General features: G+C 45.6%; 1 protein-coding gene and 1 long non-coding RNA gene across 3 annotated transcripts in view; one reads left to right on the plus strand and one right to left on the minus strand.

Annotated features, from left to right (window-relative positions):
* Nucleotides 1–23,085, minus strand: part of NCKAP5 (NCK associated protein 5) — a 993,237-nt gene that overhangs the window by 910,033 nt on the left and 60,119 nt on the right. The gene's annotated exons all lie outside the window — the stretch shown is intronic.
* On the plus strand, nt 9,345–15,809 carry LOC147578428 (uncharacterized). Its single transcript, XR_015255179.1, has 2 exons — nt 9,345–9,543; nt 14,889–15,809. It is a non-coding gene; the product is annotated as an uncharacterized LOC147578428 (long non-coding RNA).

Below are 23,085 nucleotides of genomic sequence, written 5' to 3' on the forward strand. Positions count from 1 at the left end.
CTCCAGGGTCTGAGCTGTCAGCACAGAGCCCAACACGGGGCTCGAACTCACTAACCATGAGATCATGACCTGAGCCAAAATCGGACACTTAACCGACTGAGCCACCCAGGTGCCCCTGTAATAATATTTTTAAAAATAAGAAAGATATTGGGGCACCTGGGTGGCTCAGTCGGTTAAGCATCCGACTTCGGCTCAGGTCATGATCTCATGGTTCACAGGTTTGAGCCCCACATCAGGCTCTGTGCTGACAGCTCAGAGCCTGGAGCCTGCTTCTGGTTCTGTGTCTCCCTCTCTCTCTGCCCCTCCCCTGCTCATGCTCTGACTCTCTCTGTCTCTCAAAAAATAAATAAATGTTTAAAAAAAATTTTTTAAATAAGAAAGATATTTGTCTTTCTCTGTCTCACTTATTTCACTTAGCAAATACCCTTGAGGTCCACCCATCTTGTTGCAAACGGCAAGATCGCATCCTTTTTTACGGCTTTGTAATACTTCAGAGTGTGTGTGTGTGTGTGTGTGTGTGTGTGTACACAAAACATTTAAACAATAAGATGCTATGTCTTAATTTTTTTATTAAAAAAATTTTTCTTATGTTTATTTATTTTTGAGACAGAGAGAAACAGAGCATGAGTGGGGGAGGGGCAGAGAGAGAAGGAGACGTAGAATCTGAAGCAGGCACCAGGCTCTGACCTGTCATCACAGAGCCCCACACAGGGCTCAAATCCACAAACCGTGAGATCATGACCTGAGCTGAAGTCGGACACTTAACAGACTGAGTCACCTAGGCACCCCCCAAATTTTTTAGTGTTTATTTATTTTTGAGAGAGACAGAAAGCACAAGCAGAGAGGGGGCAGAGAAAGACAGGGACAGAGGATCTGAAGCAGGGCTCAAACTCATGAACCACATGAGCCAAAGTCAGATGCTTAACTAAGCCACCCAGGCATGCCAGTAAGATGCCATTTCTTAAAACTTATGAGTTAATATGCAATACACCACCAACATAGATCCATGTGAATACACAGAGATATTCATTGAAAATAACTGATTAAAAACCACTGATATATTAGGAATGATGTTATAGTGTTTTATTATACCAAACCTGGGAAAAAATAATATCCCCATTTTGCAGGTAAGGGAACAGAAGTCTATAAACACAAGTGATTTTGTTCAAAATTACCTAATAAATACAGATCAAGGTCATGCTTCTCTGAATCAAAGCCCATCCTTTGCATATTCTTTTTTTTTTTTAATTTTTTTTTCAACGTTTATTTATTTTTGGGACAGAGAGAGACAGAGCATGAATGGGGGAGGAGCAGAGAGAGAGGGAGACACAGAATCGGAAACAGGCTCCAGGCTCTGAGCCATCAGCCCAGAGCCTGATGCGGGGCTCCAACTCACGGACCGCGAGATCGTGACCTGGCTGAAGTCGGACGCTTAACCGACTGCGCCACCCAGGCGCCCCCATCCTTTGCATATTCTATTGTCCACTGCCTCTGACAGTTTAAGTGGTTACACATCATGGTTGAGCTGGGAATGCAAGCCAGGTTTCTTAATTTTGTTTACTATCTATTGCAAAAAACTTACAAAATATCATTTTCTCATAGGTCATAAACCACTTCTATTTAGATTTTTTGCCAACCACCTCAAGAAGCAATGATAATAATTGGGGGGCCTGGGTGGCTCAGTGGGTTGAGCATCCGACTTCAGCTCAGGTCATGATCTCGCAGTTGACGAGTTCAAGCCCGCATCGGGCTCTGTGCTGACAGCTCAGAGCCTGGAGCCTGCTTCGGATTCTGTGTCTCCCTCTCTCTCTGCCCCTCCCCTGCTCCTGCTCTGTTTCTCTCTGTCTCAAAAATAAATATAACCATTAAAATTTTTTTTAAAAAGAAGCAATGATAATAAAAATTATAATTATTGAATGCATAATATGCATTAGGCATGTGCTAATCATTTTACATATGTTACTTCATTTAATAGTTTTCATGACAACTCTATAGACTACAAGCACAATTTACCTTATTTTACAAATGAGGAAACTGAGATTCAGAGGGTTTAAGTATCTGCCCTATACACACAGGTAGAAATTATCAAAGTAAGAATTCAAACCATCTGTTGGACTATACAGTCTATGCTCTGAATTTCCTCATCGTGAACGATTTCTAGAGAAAAAGAACTTCTCCAGCTCCTTCCATCTCTTATTCTGGCATCAAGTTTATGTGTTTTGGCATAAACAGTATCTTGGCATGGTGCTGATCATTAAACAAGAAAAAGTGAGAACCAGCACTGTTGGCCCTTATAAGAGGCTGGGATTAAGTACTAACAGATATTAAAGATAATAGGCAGATCTGGCATTTTCTCCTCAACCACTTTAGCACAGAGTTCATTAAGTGCTGAGGTTTTCAATGGTAAAAGCTCATTCGGTTACAATTTACTCAGACCCTTAGTAGGACCCCATTGAATACTTAAATATTAATGACCAATTGAAGCCAAACATTCTCTAGGTATCTAAATGCCTGGGTCTCAGACTGTCCAGTAAGCTTTCAAAACAGGTACCATGTGACTGGCAGGCCAATCACCGAGTCCTCAATCACTTCCTTTCCTTCTGTTTCCAATTCCTAGGCTATCCCTGAATCCCTGTGTACTTGACCTGGGGGCTTACCTCCTTGCCCTCCCTCACCTGTAAGACCTGATGCTTTATGTGGGTGGTTCACCATCACCTTGACTTCCTCCCTTATAAGCCATTCTCAGTTGTTATTGGATCACATGCTATTATGTCAGCTTCAGGAAAAGAGGCACCAGATTATTCCTTAAGGTCTGGTGCTCCCAATGGGCTCTCCTCCAAAAATTGGGAACCATGTGCTCTCACTTAGATGTGAAGCACTGTGAGAAGAAAGCTAGCCAGTCCATGCCCAATCCGGCATCTCTTAATTCTCAGAGTGGTGGTGTGGGCAGATGGGGCTACACCATGGTAAAAGATCTAGTGTAAAGTCAGTTTACACTTGATCCCATTTAAAGACAGCAATATCACATACACACACATACACATATGTACCCACACACACATACACACACACACACACACACACACACACACACACACACACACCACAGGTGCAAACTGCCTTCAGGAACTAGGGAGGTAACGCAAATGAAGAGCAGAGTGGGGATACGGTAAAGAATGGTGGGACTGTGATGAGCTGGAAAGTGCATGACCAGCAGAAGGCATTCAGATTATAGTTTGTTAACTTCTTAGTGGGTGGAACAATAGAGGTCTTCAGAGGCAGTTCACAATCATTGAATGAGAGAATCAATTTTTAGCCTCGACTAACTGTATTTTTATCAAATTTGAATCCAGGAAAAAGTAGGGTGAAGACTCATACTAGGCTACCATCATTACCCAGGGAGTTCTCTTGTTTCACTTCATGAAGCAATAGGCTGGCACCAAGTTCACCACAATATCAGTCATCACATTTTTTAAGAACACGCAGTGTGCAAGAACTAGAACTCAGGAGCCAGATTGCCTGGGTTTGAATCCCAGGCTCCCCGTTTACTAGCTAGGTAACCTTGCATAACTTACTTAATCACAGGCAGATCTGTAGACTAATGGTACCATTATCTAATAGAGTTGTTGTAAATTACTTAGAACAATGTCTGGCACATAATAAAGGCTCAGTGTCAGATAATAATCATTGTGTAACCAACTGAAATGCCTCACTTCTGCTCCTGAGAAGATAACCTGAGTACAACATATTCAGTCATCTTTCAGTTTGGCAAGGAACATTGGAATGGAAAAATCAAACGCTAATTATATCTTCCTGGGAAAGACAGTCATATGGATGACAGAAGAGCAGTTAAATTTTGTACACGCAGTCTCCACCTAAAAGGAAGGATGGGAAAAGTCCTCAGGGTGACAGAGGAAAACCAGACAGGGTTTGAAACTGAGCTTGTCCCAGTTTGAAATATGGTCAACGTAGGGAGAGAGTCTGGCCCTACCCAACTTTCCTAAATCTTGAGAAGGAAAGGTATTCCTGGCATCTCCCCATCCCACATCCTCCTTTAACATCATCTTATCTTAATTTTTTGTTGGGGTTTTTTTTTGTTTTTTTTTTTTTTAGTCTCAAACCATTTGTTTTTAATTCAAGTTAGTTATCATATTGTATAGTAATGGTTTCATGAGTAGAACCCAGCAATTCATCACATACATACAACACCCAGAGTTCATCCCAAATGCCCTTCTTAATTTCCATTACCCATTTTAGCCCATCCCCCCCCCACCTACCTCCCCTCCAGCAACTCTCAGTTTGTTCTCTGTATTTGAGTCTCTTTTGGTTTGCCTCCTACTCTTTTTTTATCTTATTTTTCTTTCCTTTCCCCTATGTTCATCTGTTTTGTTCCTTAAGTCCCACACGAGTGAAATCACATGATACGTGTCTTTTTCTGACTGACTTATTTTGCTTAGCATGATACACTCTAGTTCCATCCACGTTATTGCAAATGGCAAGATTTTGTTCTTTTTGATCACTGAGTAATATTTCATTGTGTATATATATGCCACATCTTCTTTATCCATTCATCAGTTGATGGACATTGGGCTCTTTCCATACTTTGACTATTGTTGATAGTGCAACTATAAACATTGAGGTGTATGTGCCCCTTCAAATCAGCATTTTTGTTTCCTTTGGATAAATACCTACTAGTGTAATTGCTAGGTCGTAAGGTAGTTCTATTCATTTTAAAACACCTTGCTATCAACCTGCAACCCATGCCTCTCTTGTCTCAAAGCACCCGTGTTTTAAAATTGCCTCGGGGCGCCTGGGTGGCGCAGTCGGTTGAGCGTCCAACTTCAGCCAGGTCACGATCTCGCGGTCCGTGAGTTCGAGCCCCGCGTCGGGCTCTGGGCTGATGGCTCGGAGCCTGGAGCCTGTTTCCGATTCTGTGTCTCCCTCTCTCTCTGCCCCTCCCCTGTTCATGCTCTGTCTCTCTCTGTCCGAAAAATAAATAAATGTTGAAAAAAAAAATTAAAAAAAATAAATAAATAAAATTGCCTCTTCTTCCCCTACTGTAACCAAAATGCCAAAATCTCATAAAGAAAGGAGGCTGATTTAACTAATTCACAGGATGGTGTACATTATTGAGTACTTCACCTGCATTTTAACCCTCATCCCCATCAAAATTTTCCAGTCCCTCTAGTATGGTGTTTTTCAAACCATAATGTATATTCCATTGCTGATTACATCAGTTTAAGGTGTCCAGACCAGTTTTGTGTTAATGAAACAAATTAGCTAATGCTAAAATGGAATTAAAAGGAATAGAAACTAGAGTGTGTACCATGGGGTAAAGACATCTGTATCTATATGTGTCAACAATGTCATAATGTAAAATGTATTTCTTACTGAAGGTCTGTGACCAAAAGTCTTTAAGAAATACTGCTCTAATGCAAAATCCCATTGTCTGATATGCTTAGATTTGGGCCCAAAAGAACTCACAATACCCTTCTCATTTCTCCCTCCCTCCTTGCCTCCCTGCCTGTCTCTTGCTTCCTTTCTTCCTTCCTTCTTTGCTTCCTTCCTTCCTTCCTTCCTTCCTTCCTTCCTTCCTTCCTCCATTCATCAGAAAATTACTTAAGACCTATTGAGAGCCAAACACTGCTTTAGGCAATAGAGGTACAGAAGAAAACAAAACCCATAAACTCCCTACTCTCATGGAGCTCACATTCTAGAAGAAGATAAGTTAGGCAATAAACAAATAAAAAATAGGGGCGCCTGGGTGGTGCAGAAGTTTAAGCATCCCATTTCATCTCAGGTCATGATCTCAGTTTGTGGGTTTGAGCCCCTCATCAGATTCTGTGCTGTCAGATTCTGATTTTCTGTCTCCCTCTCTCTCTGCCCATCCCCTACTCATTCTCTCTCTCTCTCTCTCTCTCTCTCTCTCTCACTTTCTCTATCTCTCAAAAATAAACATTTAAAAAACTAATAAAAACACAAAAAAATAGACATAACATGTATAGTATTGTTAAGTGTTGTGGTGAATAACTCGGAGCCGCAAAGATGGAGGTGATGTAGTTGATCAGAGACTATCTCTCTAATATAGAACATTGAACAAACTTGAGAAAAATGAGGAAGAAAACCATAAGAATATTTAGGGACAGATGTTCCAGGCAAAGGGACCAGTGGAGCACGGTTCCTGAGATGATAATCTTCTGGGCTGGAAAAGAATGGCAACAAGCTGGTAGAACAGGGTTGAGGGAATTAGGGGAACTGGGGGTAGGAAATGAGATTGGGTGGTGGAGATGGAGATCAAGGTTGTAGACAAGGTAAGGACTCCGGCTTGGACATGAAGCAAGATGTGGGACCACTGGTGGTTTGCGAGCAGAGAGCTGACATTTCCTGCTTACATTTCTAAAGAAATGCCAGGACTACTGGGGAAAGATGCACTGCAGAGAAGTCAAGGAGGACACAGGGACACCAGATAGGACATTTTCTGTAATCCAAAGAGTGATGTGATGGGTGGCTCTGACCAGAACAGTGGAGGCATTAGGATGTGCTCAGTTCTGGGATATACTTCAAATGTCAGTCCAATGAAGTAAATAGCAGTGAAAAGAAATTTAAAAGCCATGAATAAATTCAAGGGTTTCTCCTTACGATAAACCAGAACGATTGAGTTACCTTTCCTGAGAGGGGGAAGCCTTCAGGTGAAGCAAGTTTCAATAGGAAATTGGGAGTTTTTGTGAATATGTCAAGTTGAAAGCCTAATGAAGCATCTAATTGGAGATGTCCAGAAGGCCATTGGATATACAAGCCTGGGATTCACAAGCAAGATACTGGATGGAGATCTAAATTGGGGAGTTGTCAGTATATAACTAGTATTTAAACCCGTGAGACTGGATGAGATCACCAAGGAAGTACACATGAATAAAGAAGAAAAGATATTCAGACAGTGAGGTAATGTTCAGGCACATTATAATCTTCTTCATGTTCACCAGATGGCCAAAGCCCCTTTATATGTATGTAGAGAGCCATACAGAGATACCTGGACCACTGCATCAGGAAGGCTGCCATTCTTTCGTTCAATAGTCACTGACTGCCTACCAGTGCTGGGCAGACAGCCTCAAGGAGAAAGAAGAGGCAAAAACATTACACCTTGAAGGAAGAGAAGAGACTCACTAATGGACACAAGACTCAAGCTGACCTTATTTCCGCACATAAAAGAAATTTCACTGGGTCGCTCTCAGCTACCAGAACAAGGCCAGGTCAATGTGCACTATAAAGGACATGGGCAGGCTGGTCTTAAGCTTGTCAAGTCCCCATGGAGGGGCACACCGCACATCCTTCTCCTGCTTTCCTCCTTGTGCCCTGCCCTGCCTCACCGCCCTTAACTCCACAACGTTCTCAAAGGAGTGTCACTTGGCTGGACCTGCTGAGCAGCACAGCTTTCTTCTTCCCTATCCCTATCCTCTTCTTTCACCACCTTGAGTGAACTGTGGTGTGCTTGACTAAGGGTGGGGAGGGTCGAAAGCAGATCCTGACAGCCAAGGGGAACCACCAAACCCAGCTTCAGGGCGGTAACAACCCAAGAGGAGGAGGAACTGGAAAATTCTCACTTTGTGAATTGTCATGTATCTTTCAACACCATTGCCTAAGGCATTGCTACCGCTCTTTTTGCCAAGCCCTTCAACTCACTGAGGCAGAGACTGTTTTGCTTTATTTATTTTTTTTTAATTTTTTTTTTTTTTTTACGTTTATTTTTGAGACAGAGAGAGACAGAGCATGAACGGGGGAAGGGCAGACAGAGAGGGAGACACAGAACCGGAAGCAGGCTCCAGACTCTGAGCCATCAGCCCAGAGCCCGATGAGGGGCTCGAACTCACGGTCTGTGAGATCGTGACCTGAGCTGAAGTCGGACGCCCAACCGACTGAGCCACCCAGGTGCCCCTGTTTTGCCTTAATAAAGCAGAATTCTTGATCCATGCTCCTGTTTCTGAGCATTTCTTCACAAAGTATATGGCACTGTGAGTGTGTAGGAAGTGTGTGTGTGAGCGTTTATATATGCTGTGAGGTTGTTTCTTTGCTTGTTAGAGAGAGAGGTAGAGAACAGGGGAGAGGGGCAGAGAGAGAGGGAGACAGAGGATCTGAAGTGGGCTCCGTGCTGAAAGCAGCAAGCCCAGTGTGGGGCTCGAACTCACAGACTGAGAGATCATGACCTGAACTGAAACCCACTGAGCCTTACGGGCTCCCCAAAAGAGAAAGAGAATCTTAAGCAGGCTCCATGATAAGCACAGAATCCGACATAGAGCTTGAACCCATGTACCTGGGGGATGATGAACTGAGCCAAATTCAAGGGTTGGACGCTCAACCTACTGAGTCACCTAGGCACCCCTTATATGTTGTAAGTTTGAATGAGTAGCACGTGTTGTATGAGTGTGGGAGCGTGTGTAAGTGTGTGAGTGTGGGTGAGTGTTCATGTGAGTATGTGAGCTGTGTGGGTGTGAGAGGCATGTGTGTTACAAGTGTGTACAGTGGTTTGTGAATGTATTTGTGAGTGTGAGTGTGTGTGTGTGTATGTCTGTCTGTCTGTCTGTGTCTCCCTCTCTGAATCTGTGTCCTTCCTGTGCTGGGGCCCAGACTGCCAAGCAGCTGTAATAGAGCCAAGACCCACTTGGCGGGAACTTCCTACCCCTCTTGGAAGATAAAGTAGGACTGCGTGTCAGGTGGGGCAATGAATCATTATTTAGATCCCAGTGATCAACATTAAACTAAGAGCCCAAATAAACAGTGTGAGCTAAGTTTGGGGCCTCATAAAGCATTTGGATTGCTGGATTTCCCTTCCTGATGAGGCGGTGTGTTTGCCAACCGAGGCTTCATGAAGTCACGTGTCTCAGAGAACAGCTGCCCCATTCTGCTGCCAGGGCAGCTCTGCTGTCTCCTCCCCTTTCCAGATAATTCAGGCATCTCCCCCTGCGTCCGAACACAGCCCCACGTGTTTCCAGGAAGGAGGGGGAGAGCAGTGCGGGCTCCAGGCAGTTGTCCGAGGCAGGAAGGGAAGCACAGCCTGAAGTCACGGCCCTCTGTAATGGCTTCGGGAATATTTCAGCTGCAACTGTCACTGTTGGCACCAGGCTCCATCACCCTCAGATGAAGGGCTCCTGGGCTACACAAGAAAGAAAAGAAAGAAAGAAAGAAAGAAAGAAAGAAAGAAAGAAAGAAAGAAAGAAAGAAAGAAAGAAGGAAGGAAGGAAGGAAGGAAGGAAGGAAGGAAGGAAGGAAGGAAGGAAGGAAAGAAAGAGGGAGGGAGGGAGGGAGGGAGGAAGGAAGGAAGGAAGGAAGGAAGGAAGGAAGGAAGGAAGGAAGGAAGAAAGAAAGAAAGAAAGAAAGAAAGAAAGAAAGAAAGAAAGAAAGACAAGAAAAGCCCTGGAACCCACTTTGGAATCTGCAGAGAACTGTTACCTGTACCACACCTTTTGTCATCTCATCGACCCTGAAAATTGATCAGATGCCCAGAACATTTCGTGTCACAGAAGCCATCTCAGAAACGACACCCATGCCCAGGTAACATAGGCTTACAGTGGGGATTTTTAATTTTTTCAAACTGTACAGAAGAGTATAAGACAAAAGTAAAACAAACAAAAAACCACCTCTCTTCACTCCAATAACTTCAGAAACATCTTCAAGGGTAATTATCTATTGCTACCTGTGTGGTCTATGTCCTTCCAAAAAGGGTCAATCATTTGCACACAGAGGTTTGTTCTTTTTAAAAATATAAACAGTGTTATTTTACACACACATTTATATGGGTATAAGGCATTTTTTACTTGACAATATACCTTGCATAATTTTCATATCCATATAGACTGTCTACATAGAATTCTCTTGAACATATGCACCCCATTTTATTTAACCAGTTCTTTGCTGATGGATGTTTAGATGGTTTCAAACCCAAGACGCTCAAATGTACCTAGCAGGCTTTCCTGCCAGTGAGCTACCATGCACTAGTCAGAGAAGGAGAGTTTCAGGTCAGCCCGAGGCAAAATAAAAGTTATTTGTACGCGAAGGCATTTCTTTCTTTGTACCACACCTAATGTCAGCTAAGGCTTAAGGCCTTCATACTTATATCTCTCCTTTCTGAATCTCTTCCTCATTTGCTATGCTCTTGGACTTTTCTCCATCCCCTGTCAAACCCCAGAATTGCTAGCAAAGAACTGGAAAACAAGTTTTTGACTTCATGTACACCTTAGACTTTTCCGGCTCACAGTGTTGGGAACAATTCATTAGAATACCAACAACAATTCGATACCACAAAGCAAACTGCTCACTGAATTTTTCACTTTCAATCATTGGTCTGATGTCACATAACACATACAGGAATTTGTAGATTAAAAGCTGTTTACTTTTAGAAAAGGATCCTTGATTTTTCTTCCTAATACACTTTGCCTCCCATGACCTTTAATAAAAGGAGAGCATTTGTTTCTGTAATTGTTTGTTTGAGATAAGATTCTGTGTTTAGGTTTTCATGAAAAGTGCTTTTTATGTTTCCATTTTGTCTGAAATACAACCATTTTGAGACTTAACGTTATAGTTGTAGGAACATACCCAGCTGTGTCAGGAACTGAAGGGGGATTCATTTGGGTTAAGCCTTGTTCTCAACCTCAGTCCAGGCCCCAAGAGGCAAAATATACAGTATCTTTGAAGCAGAAAGCAGTTGAGTCATTCGTGTGGAAATAATTTCCAATGACATCTGTGAACTGTGGGCAGCCGAGCCCTGGATTATCTTCCCTGAGGAAGATTGTATAGTTCACAGTGGTTATAAGATAAACAATCATTACTACCATAATTTTAAGTAGATTAGCTCTGGACAAAGCTGAAGCACAATCCACAAGGGAAGCCCAGAACTTCTTTTCAAGATTTATTCAATGTTTCAGCTTACTCCATAGGCGTCTGTATGTAAATACAACTGTGTGTATGTACGTACATACATGTGTGTATCATTTTCTTGGCCATCCTCACAAAAGAGAAGGGAGAAGGTGGCCTGACCAGCTGTGTAGTATGGATGAGGGGTCCAGGACTTGGGAATTTCCTGAAAACATTTTGTCAAAAAGCAATAGGATACACCTCAGAACCAGGGACTGGTAGCTTCTATTATCATTACTGCACATACACACAAAGGGTATTTTAATGCCCTCCCCAATTTTAAATTTTCTTTTTTTAAGGTTTCTTTTTTATTTTTTTCATGTTTATTTTTTGAGAGAGAGAGACAGAATGTGGGGGGTGGGGCGGGGGGTTGGGGACAGAGAGAGAGGGAGACATAGAATCCGAAGCAGGCTCCAGGCTCTGAGCTATCAGCACAGAGCCTGATGCGGGGCTCCAACTCATGAACTGTGAGGTCATGACCTGAGCTGAAGTCAGACGCTTAACCGACTGAGCCACTCAGGTATCCCTATTTATTTATTTTTGAGAGAGAGAGAGAGAGAAAGCAGAGGAAGGCAGAGACAGAAGGAGAGAGAGAGAGAATCCCAAGCAGACACCACACCGTTAGTGCAGAGCCTGATGTGGGGATTTAACCCATAAACTCGAGATCATGACCTGCCTGAGCCGAAATCAGAGTTGGAGGCTTAACCAATTGAGCCACCCAGGTGCCCCAAATTTTAAAATGGATTCTGATTAAGATGATGCTAAAAATTTAATTTACAAGAACTCCCTGCAGTATTTTTATTCTTTGCCTTTGGCCAGAGGTTGGGGAACCCCAGAAACAGGGACTACCATTTGGGTGTTATGGTATGGCAACCGGCCACTTATTTACCCTCCAGCCTTGTCCACGTTCATTTATCTCTCCCAGCACCAGCTTCCTCTTCTGTGAACTAGAGCCAATGACAGGACTGCCCGCACAGGGGCGATGTGAGGATGAAATGACCTGCCACACGTGGAGGGTACAGCATGGCACAGCCCAGAGCAGCCTTCAGTACTGTCTCAGACAAACTCTTGAGCTGCCTTCCCCTGTGCATGTGCAGTGTGCACCCAGGCGGGTTCCCTCCTGGGAGTCCAGCCAGGAGCCCAGACCCACGCAGAGCCTTATGGAGAGATGAGGCGATGTATTCAGGCTCTACTTTCTTCCTACCCAAATCTTCTCCAATCTACAATTGGCAAACATATCCTCCCTCAGGGTTGCAGTACAGCCACTTCATGTGGGGCCAGCCCTTCTGTGATGCATTGATGAGGCTAGTAGATTCAGGCGGGTTAGTTATTGGTGACTCAGTAGAGATGAGACGGGTGGGGGCTAGTGCCATCTCCAGCATAGGGAGTGTCTGACTCTACAGATCTCTTAGTCTGAAGGCTGGGGAGAGACACCCAACTTCAGTGAGAAAAGTCCCTCCCCTGCTCTCTCCCAGGTACGTGTGCCCACCTGGCTCCTGAAACCTCTCACTTCTCTTGAGGCTCCCTCGCCTGCTGCTGTCACAAGATGGACAAGCTTGTCTACCCAGTTAAACTGTGACCTCCTGGAGTCTGAGACTGTGATTTGTTCCTTTCTGGATCTTTGGGGCCTAGTGGAGTGCCTAAAACAAAGCAGGTGCTCAATCCACTTTTAGTGAGATGCAACTGAACGGAAGAGCCACGTAAAAGGAAGGAATTTCTAGCTATCTGATTCCCCTGATATCACCAGACCATATTCTGCTGCTCCTATGTTTTACAAGACAGAGATCATTCTTCCCACCTTCCTTCTCTCATAGAGTGTGTTTTTTAATGTTTGTTTACTTATTTAGAGAGAGAGAGAGAGAAAAGAAGGGGCAGAGGGAGAAGAGAGAGAAAATCCCAAGCAGGCTCCACACTGTCAGCGCAGCCTGACACGGGGCTCGATCTCATGAACCGTGAGATCATAACCTGAGCCGAAATCAAGAATCAGACGCTTAACCTACTGAGCCACGCAGGCACCCCCTCTTATAGGGTGTTGTAAAGAGATGACAAGTTGGATCAAATCTGAGGACACTGACGAAGCTTAAAAGGGGTTAAAAACAATATAATTGTTTGAAGCCATAAAGAGGATACTTTGCATCACTTCACTCTTCTGTGAGGATCACAGGATTCTGCTGAGTCACTGAGTTAATTCATTTCCTCATGTATACTTTCGTTCATTCATTCTACAAACACACGCTGAGTATAAAAGCTGAGTGAGAAAACACTCCCCTCAAGCAGCCAAGAGACTTATGGCAGAAACCAAAGAGTAAATAAATGTTCTCAAGGCGAAGGAATTTATGCTGTGACAGACACAATCCCAGAGGCCCAGAGGGACATCAAACCCAACTTTCTGTGCAACACGGTCAAGCCATGACTCCTGGGGGAGAGCAAGAGTCGAACAGATGAAGATAGAAAGAAGGGCACTCCCAGCTGAGGGACAGCAAGGTCAAAAGCAGAAAGACAAGGAGCCTCATGGTGGAACCGGATGCCCTGTGGCTCACACGGCTTTCATTTTGTATTGTTTTGTTCTATTTTACTGAATGTTTTTAGTGAGGCATGCACCGTCCAGTTCATCCAGGGCCTCAGCACCACTGTATTAACTTACCCTGACTGCCGCTGTGTGTCTTTTTTTTAACATTGCCAGCCTGGGTTCTGATGGCATTTAAGTTTGCAAAACCAGGAACCAAGGGGGGTGAGGCAGAAGACATAGGAAGGGGACAGATAGTGGAGGTCTTGGGAGGTCTTGGTGGGCCGCGGTAAGGAAGCTGAACTTTACCCTGAGGCCCCGGAAGTACCACAGAAGGGCTGCAAGGCCAGGAGTCACCAAATCTTTTCTCTAAGGGGCCAGGTAGTAATCACAGCAGGCTTTGTGGGTCATACCATCTCTATCACAACTATGTATCTCTGTGATGGACAATGAGAGCAGCCACAGACGATCTGCAAGCTAATCAGCACGGCTGTGTTCCTGTAAAACTTTATGTATGGACAATGGAACTTGAGCTGCATATCATTTTCCATGAAACCAAATGTTATTCTTCTAATTGTTTTTTGGTTTTTTTTACGTTTATTAATTTTTGAGAGAGAGAGAGGCAGAGAGACAGAGGGCACAGGAGGGGCAGAGAGAGAGAGAAGGAGAGAAAGAGAATCCGAAGAAGGCCTCACACTGTCAGCACAGAGCCCACACAGGGCTCAAGCCACAAACCATGAGATCATGACCTGAGCCAAAATCAAGAGTCAGATGCTTAACTGACTGAACCACCCAGGTGCCCCTTGATTGTTTTTAACCATTTAAAAATATACAAACCATTCTTAGCTTGTGGGCCATATAAAAGCGTATGTGGGCAGGTTTGCCTGGGACCTTAGTTAGCCACGCCCAGTTTTCTATGGGTCATTCTGGAAGCAGTGATGAGGGGGTGACATTTGCAGCATAGAAGGCAGGGGTGGCACTTAGGAAGCATTTGCAATGGCCCAGGTGAGACAGGATAGAGACACGCTCTCATGGAATGAAGAAGGATGGACAAGCACTTTGGGGAAACCGTGATATTGGATGCAGGGGAAATGGTCAAGGGTGACCTCCAAATTTTTAGCATATTCATTACTATTCATATTAACTGAGAGAAACCAGAGAAGTGGGTTCCAGGGCAAAATGGAAACAGAAGCTTAACATGGGGTCACTTTGGGGAGCTTACAGGACATACAGGAAGAAATGGGTAAGGCCATTATACCAACTGGAACCACTATGAAGCATCAACAAACACATGGCTTATATCATCACAGACTTCAGGGATGGAGGGGCGGGAAGGGGGAATCTTGGGAATCCCTCTGCCCCAAGAGAGAATTAGACCTAAATCATTTTGGACCAGGGAGAATTCCTCCTTCTCTGCGGTAGGTTTACCTTAACATCCTTCGTGCAAAATGTGAACCAGTTCCCTCTCATTCCGCTGGAGGAGAGACAGAGGACTGCTGGCAGGAACCCCTGAGGACACAGCCACTGGGAAGCTCAATTTGCTCATCTTCACAAAAATCGCCGCTTGATAATTTAGCTCCCCTAAATGAGTCACCAATAGCATACTTGGGAAAAACCACATCAAAGATCTCAGTATATTGTCTCTGTGATTATCTAAGGAGCTGACTACAGCTTCCACCGCAGCAGAGTGGAAATTAGCTTAAAGTAATGTTTCTTAAAGTGTAGCACTTAGACTAACTATACCAGCGTCACCCAGAAACCTGAGAAAATGCAGATCCTTGGGCCTGAGTCCCTCCGCCCCAGTCCTACACAATCAGAGACTATGGGGGTGGGCCCAACAACCTGTGATTCAACAAGTCTTCAAGGTAATTCTGACGGATGCTGAAGTTTGAGAACCACTGGCCTGGGAGAGGCAGCCAGGGCTGTCCCTGACTCCATCTTTGGCTCCCCTGCCTGCCCCTCTTACTGCTCAGGATCATCACAGACAGTTGGTATCAGTCCTTTATCTCCAAGCGCGTTCATCTCTGGAGATGCTGCAGAGCACCAGTGGGTAGGGAAGTCTGGAGTCCAGTGATGTAAAACTGACTTCACCCATCTGGATAAATTGTGAGGAAAGGGGCCCTAAGTGGTGTTGTGGTTAAGAATACAAACTCAGGGGTCACCTGGGTAGCTCAGTTGGTTAAGCGTCTAACTCTTGGTTTCAGCTCAGGTCATGATCTTACGGTTCATGAGTTCGAGCCCTGCATGGGGCTCTGCACTGGCAGCACAGAGCCTGCTTGAGATCCTCTTGCTCCCTTCTCTCTGCCCCTCCCCTGCTCATGCATGCTGTCTCTCTCTCTCAAAATCAATAAACTCTAAAAAAAAAATGTGATAAAATAAAAGAAGAATACAACTTCAGGAATCAGACTTTGTGAATGGAGATTTTCTGCTCTATCACCTATAATGCTGGGTAGCCTATGAGAAGTTACTGAGCTTCTCTGTGCCCTTTCCTCACCCCTTTAATGGAGACAATGAGTACCTAGCTCACCAGGGTGTCGTGAGGATTACATGAGTTAATATCTGCAAAGCAATTTAACAGTGCCTGGCGCTGAGTGCCACAGGAGCGCTATTTACTATATTTCTATGCCAGAAATACCTCATCTTCAACATGCAACACAATGCATAACATACTGCAAGTTCTTGGGACAACCGTGCTCCAAAGATCTCCTAGAAAACTTAAGCCTTTTCCTGGCAACTTTATGCCTCTCTCCAAAGTCCTATATGGAGCCCTAAATTGATGAACCAGGCTGGACCAAACGTCTTTGAGAAAGTTCCTTTTCTTCTCTTCTAATTCAAAGCGCTTAATGTGAGGCAGACCTAGTGGGCCTTTCCCTAAGATGCACAGCTCGACCTTAGTCCTGTGGCTGTCACAACTCTAGGAGTCCAGTGGTGGACAGGAAATGGGTCTGGCCTAAGAAACTCTCTCCCTGACAAAAAGGGCCTCATTGCTTTAAATTGCACATGGTGGGCAACTTTCCCCCAAATCCCCGCTGGACCTCCCAAAGTGGGTGAGGTGGAGACTCCCCCAAATAAGTGGCTGGCAAGTTGTACCTGGTGCATAGGAGTCTGGCTAGGATGTACATGTATTAATATCCCAGGGCAACTGAAACAAATTATAACAACTTCAGTGGCTTAGAACAGAACAATTTTCCTCTCAGTTCTGGAGGCTAGAAGTCCAAAATCAAGGGCTGTGCTCCCTCTGAAGACTCTGGGAAAAAATCCTTCCTTGCCTCTCCCTAGTTTCTGCTGGTCGGCAGCCATCTTTGGCTTATGTATCTCTATCACCTCAACTCTGCCCGGGTCAGCACATGCTCTTCTCCCTGTGTGTCAGCATGCCTCCAGATTTCCCTCTCTTTGTAGGACACCAATCATTGCACTGAGGGCCACGTCAATCCAGTAGGACCTCATCTTCACTTGATTACATCTGTGAAGACCCTTTCTCCAAATAAGGTTACAGTCATAGGTAACTCAGTGTTAAGACTTAAACATATCTTTCTAGGGGACACAATTCAACCCACAACAGATGGCAGGTATCTCACCTTATATGCAGACTCAGGGTTGTTGGAAGTGGGGTCTGTGAGGGGCTGTGTGAAAAGCACTGAGGCCCTCACACCCCTGTAGGAAGAAGCATGGAGGTCCATTACTGCCGCCTTTGGGCAGAGATGGGCAGAGGCTCGCAGGCTCTCCACCAGGGGTCTGCCTCACCGACCCAGTGAATGGGCGAGTGCAGAGAAGCAAAATGGAATGTCTTGGTGGGGAATCTGTGAATTTAGCTTGGCAACAGGAGGGTGCCATCTGACTTTTGGCAGAAGAGAAGCACTGAACGGAGTCCCCGCTGAGTGCCAGGCACACTAAATAATTGGATAATGCATACATTATCTTGCATATAAGACACACTTCACTGACTTCAAGGCAGGTCTGGCCGTGACTGTGTTGATTGAGAAGGAGAAGAGTCTGAGAGGAGAGAGGAGAAGGAAAGGCAGTGGCAGTTATGGGAACATGGGATGCTGGGAAGCCCAGCGAGGCCCCTCTTGCCCTCCATGTCTGGGACCAGGGTGAGACACTGGCACTCACGAGTATCCCCATATGCGTCTGCCTGGAAACCCTGTCCACTGCCCCAGAGGGCATGAAATCAGAAATGGGGAGGGCACAGGGGCTTTCTCACTGCCTTTTGGGAAGAATCCAATATGCTTATCCATGCCTAGCAACGGTTTTAAAGCCAATCAGTCACACACCCCGTGGTGAGGTGAGGGAATGCCAAAAGATGTCTGAAGAGTCAGAGTAGAAGCCGCCTTCTGTCAGACCTCTGGAGGGCGGGGTCTCAGCTTCACTGGCTGGGTCTCCCATCTGGTCCCAACAACGCCACTCTGCTTATGCGTCGCTGGTGAGGTGGGAATCTCTTAGGGGACCCATGACAGGATGTGTCCAGACACACGGTTCTCAAGAGAATAAACTCATCACATGAGATAGCACTAAGTGAGCACACAGAAGGCCAACTTAAAAACGAGTAAGCATGTTTTGGCTGTCATTTAACAACAGATCTTGCAGAAACTCATTTCAGCTCAGGAATCAACTGTTTTCATGCGCATATCCAAGGGGTCTGAATCTTCAGTAGAAATGCGTTTGATGCCATGAGCATTTACCTGATAGAAGATTTCTCTTCTGCTTTCTCAAGACCAGAGCTTAATGTGTGTGTGAGAGAGAGAAAGAGAGGAGTCAGGAAATAGGGAAAGAAGGAAGGAAAGAAAAAGGGAGGCAGGAAGAAGACAGAGAAAGAGAAAGGTTGGCCTCTAGGGACAGAGTGAAACACTTTAGTCCTGGCACACACTGTGGCGAGCACACAAAACCTTTTTTGTTCCAAGGCCAGACCCCAAACAATGGGCCATAGGGACGCCTTTGAGAAATGCTCACGTGCCCACTGAAGCAGAGCTGACCGAGTTACAAGCCGGGAGCCCAGGAGTTGTCTGTAAATTGGTGAAAAATGGAGCTCCATTATAAATCCCCTTAACGGGAGGTGACATTGGCACCTCTTCCTCTTGATGTGTGGTACTTTCACTCTCAATGTGAGAAAAGGTCCCTTCCAAGGAGGCAGTGGAGAAAGTTCTTTACCAGGGACTGCCCCCTGAAGGATGGACAGCTGCAGCAGCAGTCAGGTCTCCATGTATGGAGCCCTGTACACTCCCATGGCGGTGGCTGGACGGGCCCGGGAGGCTCCTATTCTGAAGGGGTCACTGAGGCAGGCCTGGCCCACCTGCAGGGTTCCTGTGCTACGACTCAGGCCCCCAGGCCACAGCCCCACCCAGGCTGAAAGCGGGCCTGAGCTGCCTTCTCACATGTCCTGCATTCGCATCCTATTACACTCCCAATTTCTACTTCTGTGTTCAAATTTGTTTGTTCTCATGAGGTCCCGTTTCACCTGTCACCTGGCCACCACCTTTCCAGCAGCCACCACAACTGCTCTTTATGAGGATGATGGATTTTACTTCTCTTCCCCGACTGAGCCCCCCAGTGGAGCCCACCCAGGGGCCTCACAGACGGCATGACCACACACGGCATGACGGGAGGGTGAGTGAACGGTCTGCAGATGTGCTGACAGAAGTGAACTCAGGCCTCTGGAAATAAAAGGCCGCTAGCCTTGCCTGCCAGCCTCTGAATGAATGACCTGTGAAATGCGTTCATTCAGCTCCCCATGCCAGATTGGGGGACCAGGAAGAATCATCCTCTTAATCATTCATTCAACAAATACATACTAATACTAACACTATGCCAGGCATGGTTCTAGGCACTTGGTGTACAGTGGGAAACAAGTTTGATATTTTTTCAAACCCTACCTTGAAGAACTTTTCTTTTCTTTTTTTTTTTTTTAGTTTTGTTTATGTATTTTGAGAGAGAGAAAATGGGCACATGCACGGGAGAGACAGAAAATGGGGAGAGAGAATCTCAAGGAGGCTCCACACAGCACAGAGCCCTATGCCGGGCTCAAACCCATGAACCATGAGATCATGACAGGAGCCAAAATCAAGAGTCAGATGCTTAACCAAGACACCCAGACACCCCCTCGAAGGACTTTTTAAATGCTTTTTGCATGTGAGAAAATTCTGAGACAGAAACAAGCATGGCATGTTTCAGAGCAGATAACAGGTGAGCATGGCCAGAGTAGAGCTCAAGCAGTGGCCAGTGGAAAGCACAGAGGTTAGGCAGAATTCCGGGTTAGACCCGGAAGCCCAAGGTAGGATTGATTTTATTCTACCAACAATGAGCTGGGGGGTGAAGTCATCTGAATGATGTTTTCAAAATATCGATGTATGTGCTATATGGAGAACAGATGGCAAGGGAGCAAGGACAGATGCAAGAGGCCAGTGGAGAGACTACCACAGAACTATCTATTCGGCACAGGCAAGCATAGGAAGTGCCTCAAGAAAGCTGATGGGAGGGGTGTCCGGGTGGCTCAGTCGGTTAAACGTCTGACTTCGACTCAGGTCATGATCTCGCAGTTCGTGAGTTTGAACCCCGCGTTGAGCTCCGTGCTGACAGCTCAGAGCCTGGAGCCTGCTTCGGATTCTGTCTCCCTCTCTCTCTGCCCCTCCTCTGCTCACATCTGTCACTCCCTCTCTCTTAAAAATAAATAAGAACATTAAAGAAAATTAGAAAAAAAAAAAAAAAAAGCTGATGAGAACCCAAAGAAAAGAATGTCTGGAACTGTATTTCCAAGTGTGGTGACAACAGAGGCAGTGACATTGGCCTTAGAGATTTGGGAACAGCAAAGAAGAGAGGAATTAAGGGTCTGTTCTGGATGATGAGCAGAGAGGTGATTTAGGAGATGGGGTGTGGGCAGGGGTGCTGGAAAAGCGGAGGTCATGAAGGCTGAGGGGTGCCAGACAGTGAGGGCCTAAATGCCAGGCCCTGCAGGTGAGAGAGCCACAGGGATCCTTCAGGAGCGAAGCAGAGCGCCACTGGCTCTGGGAACGGAGTGTAGAGCCGGGAGCTGCAGACTTTAACTGTGAAGGGCCAGCCAGTGACGAGTTTGGGCTTCGCGAGCCCTAAGTTTTCCCTTGCAACTGTTCAACTCTGCAGCCCGAGACAAGTACATAAACAAATGAGTGTAGCTCTGTTCCAATCAAATGTTTCTCAAAAATGTAGGCCTGGGGCCTGGCTCTTGGAGGGCTGGTTGTAGTTTGCCCATCCCTGGGTTAGAGGAAGGGAGAGATGTGAGGCAGCCTTGGAAAGGATGTGGAGGAGTGGGTTAGACTAACGACAGAGGGAGAGGAGGACACAGATGTGAGAGGCTTTGTGCAGACTGTCAGCGGAGGACCCCAAGGGACGGTGATTCACCATTCCTAAATTTCTAGACTGAGGCAGAAGCACTTTATTCACCAGCTAAGATAAAGAGCAAGTAATGGGCAGGAGGTAGCATAAGCATGCCTCCCGCATACACACACATGCAGAGGAGGAGAAAATGGAGGGGAAGTTGCATTTATGTCCACTGGACAGCAAAGAGACACAAACCATGAGGTCAGTTGAGAAACAATGATCAGAGAGTCAGGAGGTGGCCTGCAGAAGGATGCAGCCACTGGGGAGCTCCCAGAAGGGTGACGGTCCCCCAGAGGCAAGCTGGAGGCACTGATAGCTTTAGGGATTTAATCCATTGCAAGGCTTCTCCTGCATCTTATCCTGGTCCCCTAGTATGAGGTAGCACCTGTTTCCTGAGCAACTACCAGGTGTTTAACCTTGGACTAGGGACTGTAAGGGGCCTTGAAAGACCAGGTGGTACAGTCTTCACTGTAACTCATAGGGGAGGCAAGAGCCACTGAAAGGCCGTGGGCTGTCCAGTTCACCGCAGTGTCTGGGAGTGCTTCCTGGGGGAAGGGGGCACCTGGAAAAGCAGGCAAAGCAGGTGAGAAGTGTCCAGGTTGGGGGGGGGAGAAAATGCAAATCAGCCAATAACGGCAATGAGCGGACCTTCCCAAGAAGTAAGAATAGCCAGTTTTAGGCTGTTACATAACTAACATTAGAATGCATGGGGAAAATTTGATTGTGTTCTTCCTTCCCCCCAGGCTTACTGAAGCTGCTATTGCTGAGAGGCAGCAGAGCACAGCAGCTAAGAGTGGAGACAGCAACCAGGTTTGAGTGGCAAGTCTCCATCACTGTGTGGCTTCCCTCTTCCGGGGCTCGGTTTACTCCCTCTGCCAGCAGACTGGATCATAACAGAGCCCACACATGGCACATGACACTCACGATGGATGCAGGGCTCACACCCACATCAGCCTCAGTGCAGGATGCCCTTTTCCGGAGCTCACCTCTGGGTTTCCCTTACTGCTTGTGCTGGGGTCCAGTGACAGGGGAGTGGAGCAGGGCTAGAGGTCAGAAGAGTCCCCCCCTCCCCCAACCCACTCAGCACTGAGGATTGTCCTTTCTCTTTCTCTCACTCTGCACCTTAATGCAAGGAGAACAAAAGAGCACCTTACAGCCATCACTATATACTTCCCTCGGCCCCTGCCTTGCAGACAGTTATTTTCCTTCTCAAGATTGAAACTCCTCAGGTAGAGAACATTTTGCAGTTTTAATTAATACAGATTAATCTATCTCCCGGGGCTGTTTGCAGTATTAATCCCTACCGGGTGCCTTAAGCTCCTTAGCAGACAGGCACTGCATTCTCACCAAGTAGGCTGGACTGGATCCTGAAGCCCTATTCCCCCTGCCACTGCCCCTCATCTCACATAACGGCCTCCTCGTTCTCTGTAAATTGGTTGGTTGGGCCCTGTGAATTTGAGTTTATCCTCTGCCTGGTGCAATTATGTGTGAAAATCCTTGATCCTTGCCTAGGGCGAGGGGAGGCAGGGATATTTGTGTGGTCTGGGCACTGAGCTCGGGGTTCAATCCTGCTATCTCTGACCTCCTCCGTGGGTTCCTGAGTAACTCATGGAGGGCGGGAGGGGTAGGGTGAAGTCATGGCTGGGGGACACGCAGAGAGACAGAAGGAACAACACCCAAGAATATTGATGGATTTGATAACTTGGCGTAATAGCCTAAAACCATGGTCCCTGAATTAGTCATAGAGCCTTGTTTAGAAATTGTTGCAAGAAATAACTCTGCTCATCGATTTGTGAAGGCTTGTTATATATAGGGTAGGTATATCAATATAAATAATTTGCATTTGTGGTTTTGCCTAGCTCAGTGCTTTGTTTTTGTTGATTTGATTTGTTCCTATGTGGGCACCCTATTCCCTGAGAAAACCCAAAAGAACAAAGTGTTACAAATGCATCTCAGCTCTTTGGGTGTATTTAAAATTTCATTCCTTGCTACTTTAGCACATGTCTTACAGAGCTGCAATGACCTGGGTAAATGAAGCACAAAAAGACAGCAGGAACTCTCCTCTGAGGCTCCATGAACTAAAAAACCAGAACAAAATGTTAAAAAAAAAAAAAAAAGAGGAATGCACTCACTAAAATTGAAGCAAACTATCTCTTTGCATACACTGTAATCCATAATTGCATTGGTAGGTTAATGTAGAAAAAAATGCTGATTTTTCACAAGTTCACCTTGGCCTTGCTAAAACTGACAAACCTAAGTTGAATCAGATTTTAATATAGCTCCAAACATTTCTTAAAACAGAACTTCCTAAAGAAAGAAGCATGCAC

The sequence above is a fragment of the Puma concolor genome, chromosome C1 (assembly GCF_028749965.1).
Source record: "Puma concolor isolate L17-30 chromosome C1, mPumCon1.1.hap2, whole genome shotgun sequence".
Lineage (NCBI taxonomy): Eukaryota > Metazoa > Chordata > Mammalia > Carnivora > Felidae > Puma > Puma concolor.